The sequence below is a fragment of the Cheilinus undulatus genome, linkage group 19, assembly GCF_018320785.1.
Source record: "Cheilinus undulatus linkage group 19, ASM1832078v1, whole genome shotgun sequence".
Taxonomy (NCBI): domain Eukaryota; kingdom Metazoa; phylum Chordata; class Actinopteri; order Labriformes; family Labridae; genus Cheilinus; species Cheilinus undulatus.
Genome location: NC_054883.1, coordinates 40,526,304 through 40,533,164, shown reverse-complemented (window position 1 = coordinate 40,533,164; position 6,861 = coordinate 40,526,304).

Genomic DNA, 6,861 nt, shown 5'->3' with positions numbered 1-6,861 from the left:
ACACGCTGCACAAGTGAAGCCTGAGAGTGAATATTTCTGCAGACAGAATCAATCCAATCTGGAGTTAGTCGGTGGCGTCTGTTTCCACTAAATAAATCACCCAGAACTCCAGAAACAAGAAAATTAAGAAATAAAAAAATGTGCCAACACTGCTCCCTTGTTGTGCCATGTCACTGTAACATTTCTGCAAAATGTGTTTCTTCAGCGTGAGAAAGTTACACCACCACCTGGTTTGAAATTTCATATCGTCTAGACCTACATCAGAGAAAATAAGATCCTCAATCTCCTGCACGGCTCCTAAGCACCATCCTGCCAGTGGCATGAGTCAGCCATGTGCTCAGAACACAAATAAACGTCCATGTTTGATATCTGGCTTAGAAAATGACAAACTACCGTCTCTTTTTGTAAAATCCATAAAGTAAGAATATGACGAAGGAAAGCGTCTCTTGTGGCGAACAGGAAACCAAATAAACAGGAAAAAAAGGCTTCGGAAACTCCATAAACTGTGAAAAAACACTGACTGCTGCCTATGTGATTTAGTAGAGGGATAAAAGCATTCACAACCATTACACCATGTAAAATTCTCCGCTGCATTTCCCCTGCCCTTTCGCTCAGTGATAAAGATACAACACATGCAGGGCAATACCCCCCCCCCCGACTCTGTGTGCTCTGTGGAATAGCCTCCAGTTTTTCAGCTGGTGTTTGCTGATGACTAAAAATGGTTTTAAACACTTTACTTGAGCAAACCCAGGTCTTAAACTGCTGCGCGCCCCCTCCGCAGAAATCAATGATCTGTATTAGTCTGCAGCAGGGGGTTCAGACGTTATCACCACAGCTGGGAACGGTTCCCAAAGTCAGACTGATGAAAGAGCTTGGCGGTCAACTCCAACTTTACAAAGACTGTTCTCCCTCTCTCCTTTTTATGTTTAATACTTTTGAAGCTGTTATTTGCAAAGTCAACTAAATTCTTAGTTTCTTATTCTACATCCTGTTGCAGCAAAAGGAAGTACAAGCTATTGTTCTGTGAAAAGCTGGCAAGGTTACGTCTTCCTGCCACATCCCAAAAATGTTACCCTAGAGATTGGTTCTGTAGATGTTTATTGGATTATTTTCTTTACCTTGTTTCCATGCCCCTACATGCCTTTGCAGTCTTCAGTTTTCTCACCACGTTCAACCCTTATTCCAAAAATGTCGGGGCGCTGTGTAAAATGTAAATAAAAACAAAATGCAGTGATTTGCAAATCTCAAAATAGAGCATAAAAAACATATCAGATGTTGAAAATGAGACATTTGACCATTGCATGAAAAATATCAGCATTTGACGGCAGCAACATATCTTAAGGACATAGGGATGGGGCAACAAAAGGCTGGAAAAGTAAGAGGTACTAAAGAAACAACAGGTCAGTAACATGACTCGTTATAAAACGAGCATTTCAGAGAGACAGAGTCTGTCAGAAGTAAAGATCAGCAGCGGTTCACCAATCTGTGAAAAACTGCATCTAAAAATTGAGGAACAATTTAAAAACATGAGGCAGAATAGCTACAGCTGCAATGTTTTTTGACAGATTTACCCACAGTGGAGAAATATCATGGACTTTGAATGTCCAACGAAAACTAAATTAAATTTTAGTCTAGTTTTAGTCATCTTGACAAAAACTAAACTTAGTTATGGTCCATTCTAAAGTTAAGCTGTGGTATTTTATATTTAACCTGAATCATAACCACTTTTGTCAAAGAAACAAATATCCTTTTAATTCATTTGTGCAGTAAGTAGCCCTCTTAAAAATGTCAATCCTTTTGTTTAAAACAGAATTAAAATACTTTAAAAATAGATAAAATGGGTTAATAATGGCAAACAATGCTGGGAAAGGTGGTGAAATTGGAGTTTAAAAGTAGCAGAAATGGGTTAGAAGTGCCAAAAATTGGATACAATTCGCAACAAAATAACCAAAAATGGCAAAAATTGGTTAAAGTGGCAAGAACTGGGAAATTAAGTGATAAAAGGGGATTAAAAAAGTGGCTGAAATGGTGTTTAAGTAGCAAAAATAGGTGGAAATCTGTTGAAATGAGGTGAAAAATTGATATTAACTGGCAAATAAGGGTTAGCTGAGGCAGAAATAGGCGAAAATGGTGTACACTGGCAAAATTGGGCATATTAAATTGTGAAATGTGGCGTAAAAAGTGGTAAAGTGGCAACAATGGGTCAATATAGTCAACAAAAGACAGAGTGGCAAGGTTTGGGTTAGAAGTGGCAAAAACAGGCAGAAAAAAAGAGGTGGAAAGGGTTTAAAACTGACAAAAATGGGTTTTGAGTGGCAAAAATGTGTTTAAGTTGGCAAAATTGGTTGTAAAAAAGTGATGACAATGGGTTAAAATCTGCCAAAATTGGTGTAAAGTGGAAACAGTGTAAATTAAAAAATATTCCTAGGTTTTTTTAATTTACACTCAGTGTCTCGAGACCCCCAATACTTTAGACTAAAGAAGAGAGGGGCCATCTTGCTTGTTATCAGCACACAGTCTAAAGTCTCCATCTGGGATGATATTGGGTTACATTTTGCCTATAGAATGGGCGGCTTAAATATCAGGCAAGCCACTATCAATGCTGAAAAGTATATAGACTTATAAGAGCAACATACGCTCTCATTCTTCTTCAAGGAAGGCCTTACAGATTTCAGCAAGACAATGCTACATCACATACCGCATCTATCACGACAGCATGGCTTCACAGTAGACAAGTGCAGGTGCTGAACTAGTCCGCCTGTAGTCTGAAAACATTTGGATCATCAAAAAATAAAAAATTCAGGGCTGTTGAGCAGCTATAGTCCTATATCAGACAAGAATGGGACAACATTCCTCTCACTAAACTCCATTAGCTGGTCCCCTCACTACCCATGTTTACAGACTGCTGTTAAAGGAAGAGGGGATGCTGCACAATGATAAACACACACATGTCCCTACTTTTTCAGATGTGTTGCTGCTCTTACTGCCGAGGAAACTTTAGATGATTATAATATAAGGGTAATTTACTTTTTTTTTTTTTTGTTTCCTCTAAATGCTGCTGGCAGGAACAAACAAAATCATAAAATGCATGAGGCCTATTCTCCTAAACAATAAATACTAATAGTTTCCAGATGCACATAAAGATATTGGAGTAGGTGCTCATTTAAAACACATTGTATTGAAATCATTGGCTCTATCAGATGTGTTTTCCCCATTTTTGAGATTGTGATCACACTTTTATTGAACTAACTGCCTTCCCTGGAAGTCTCAGACACTGACCTAGGATTGCAGCTTTTATATTAATATAAATATGCTAACTCTCACTGTACATTTTAGCTTGTAAAATTCAGTGTTTAGCTTAAAGCACCAGCTCTTTTGCAATCACGATCAAACCTTCAGTTTAGCCAAAGGAGCACTTGTGTTGCATTCATCGTTAGCTATGATTGCTAAAACACAAAACGAAGGAGTTTTACTGTTCTTAAAGTTGAGTTTTTTATTGTTGCATGCTGTTATTTTCCTGTTGTCTAACCTCACAGCGCTGCCTGCATAGCTGTAGACTCTCAGTCTGCTTCACTCGTCTCTCCTCAGTTCAATGTATAATTAAGGTATGAGTTCAGTAGAACCTGAAATACAGGCCATATAGGCAGTGGGTCCTTAACAGTTGTTAAACTTGTTGCATTTTTTTGTCTGGAATTTTTCCAGTTAAAACCACATTATGGAAATTAAACACATCCTTCTCCCTAGATATATATGTAAAAAATCAAATCAAAAATGTCATGCCTGTTTTCTGCTTAAGCATTAACAGCAGGTCACTGAGAATTCACCAAATATGTCTCATCCATCATCAGACAGTGTTATCCCATCCAATCCCAGCCTGTCAGCTCTATTACACTGAGAAGTTATATTTTACACCAGGGAAACACGGCCTGTTATCGTCTGCAGTTTTATCTTTGAGGGCAGTCAGACCAAATACTATGACACCCAAGTATAAATGAAAAAAATACTTCAGGACACGTTTCAGATCTGAAGAAATCCTTATCTGTAAAAGCAATGATGCATTTGATGTAAGGTGTAAATGTTTTATAATCTGAATGTGATCAGATCTACCCGACTACATCTGGGGGTGAACTGGTTCACTCTGCATGTTGGCATCTGTAGCTCATCCCTCTCTTGCTCTGGCCTCTTACCCGCGATCTGAATAATGACATATATCACAACAAGGATAACACACACATTTAGAATAGTTTCTATCAGAAGTACTTGTCCTTTTTAATTTGTGGTATAAAAGATGTCTGTTCTGTTTAGTTACAGTTCGAACTGACATATCTACACAACTGTTTGATGGACTACCTTGAAATTTTGCCCAAGACTTTCATTGTACCCTCAAGATGTAGTTTACTGACTCTGGGAAGAGTCCCCCAAGCACCAACCTCCAGCATTGAAAGATGAAGCCAATGCAGATGTGCAAAAAATCAGCAGTTCCTCAAGTGTCCTCTTGAGCCTAGCTTTAAAAGCCCCAGAAGTCGCATACACACCCATTAAATACTCCAATCTTGCAGCACATGTGAGCATGTTTACAGCATGTTTAGTAGTAGAAATTTGGTCTTAGCAGCTCATTTCTTAATCCACACTAACTTTTACTAGGCTATGTTTTTTTTCTGTAACTCATCCATTTTGATTTATGACAGATAAAGGTAATTCATAACAGGCTCTTCATTTGGTACCAGTTTGGCTTTTTAACAGTAGATTAAATGACGACAGTGGGTGGAGGAAAGGAAAGTGGCACTCAAACAGGAGCTAGCGGGCTGTTTCATAGCACAGGCTTGTTTGTGAAAGGCACTTGACCCATAAGTTCTACTCAGTTGATAGTACATCATTGTTTCAGTGGAAAGCATGTTTGTGGCAAAATGAGGAATTTCTTATAGGTCAAAGAGGCCTAGCTAGCCTTTTAGCCCAGTACAAGACTCCTCTAGACTCTCGTCTCCCTTCATCTGGCTAGACGGCACTAGACGCTAGGAGGTCTGCAGGACTGAGTGTTTGTGATCACCTCAATTCAGTCACAGCAGGGGCTGGATTCTGAAAAATAGTGTTTTATATTAGAAAGAAGTCAAAATCATGAGTTTAAAAGGTCAAAATATGATTCAATTTTTAAATTGTGAGTCTAAAAGGTCAAACCATGTGATAATGAAGTTAAAGTTTGGAGTTGAAAACATTAGATAAAATACAAAATAGTTAATTAAAAAGGTCAAAATATGACTTAAAATTTAAAATTATGAATTTTGAAAGCTCAAAATATTTTATAAGAAGTCAAAATTATGAGTTAAAATGCTCAAAGTAGGAAATAAAAAGTCAAAATTCTAAGTTTGTGTCCTAATTGTGAGATTCAAAATTGTAAATATGAAATTAAAACACAAATTAATTTCTTTTCTTTAATTCCTGACTTTTTATCTCATTATTTTTTATTCCTTTTCCATATTTTGAGACTTAACAAGGATATCTTAAATCATCAGGGATAAGTTCACATTTTTATACTTGAGGAAATCTGCAGACCTCAGACTGATGGACCAGTTAGAACAGAAATATGTTATGATCTTGCGGGCTGGATTTAACTGTTCCACGAGCCAGATTTGGGTCCTGGGCCTTGAGTTTGACACCCCTGTTCTAGTGCCATATTTTTAGAATACTGTACAAAAAAAAAAAATCCTATCTATTCCCTTTATGTATGTTTTCTTATTAAATATGAGAATTATATAAAAATGATCATTCCCTTTAATACAACAACTTATATCTAATGTGCAAAATGAGTATAAAATTATCACAATTTGATATATTTTTTAATTGTTTTGCCCTAGTTTAATGTAATATTGTTTTGGTTATAGTACAGAGTAAATTATTACTTGTTTTTGTTGGAAAATACATGAGATGAGGAACTTAAGAAATAACTAGATCAAAATTGCAATTTCTGCTGAAATTGTGTGGGGATGCTGAGAGCTGAATTGTGGAAGAACTGCTGAAAATAGCCAAAAGCACAAAAATAGCTGAAAATAGCGAAAAATAGCATAAAAAAGCATAAAATGGCATAATATTAGCTGAAAATGACATTCAATGGCTCAAAAAAGGATAAAAAGAGCTGAAAGTAGCCTTGAAGTAGCTGAAAGTAGCATAAAAATAGCTGATTCTTACAGTGGGGTATTGCATTCACTTGAAAATAAAAAAAAATACTCCTGTTTTTAAGACATAACAATCTCGTAAAAACAGGATTTTTTATTCATTTTTGATTTTCCTGTTTTTACGAGATGGTAACTTGTAAAAACAGAATTCGATCAGACCTAGGGACAGAGAACCGTTATGTTCTTACGTACGCAGATGCAGATATTCCTGAGACATGATCATGTGGATGAGTTTTCACGCAGATGCTATTTGTATGGCTCAAGCAATCATAACCAGCGCATAGAGAACTGGTGGGGATTTTTGAAGAGGCAATATGCACTGGATCAACGTCTTTCAGGATCTGAAAAAATCTGACTACTTCTTAACCCCGCACCTCTACTTACTGGCTGATAAATGCAGCAAACAGTCACACAGGAGAGCGTCGGGGGAATCCTGTTTTTACGAGATAGTATCTCGTAAAAACAGGAATTTAAAAAATAAATGAATTCCTGTTTTTACGAGGTAGTTATATCGTAAAAACAGGAGGATTTTTTTTTATTTTTAAGTGAATGCAATACGCCACCGTAGATTCTGGCCTAAAAGGAGCTGAAAATTGCATTCAGTGGCTGAAAAAGCATAGAAATAGCTGAAAATAGCATGAAAATAGCCGTATTTTAAAAATGATCAAAGTTAGAAATGAGAAAAGTAATT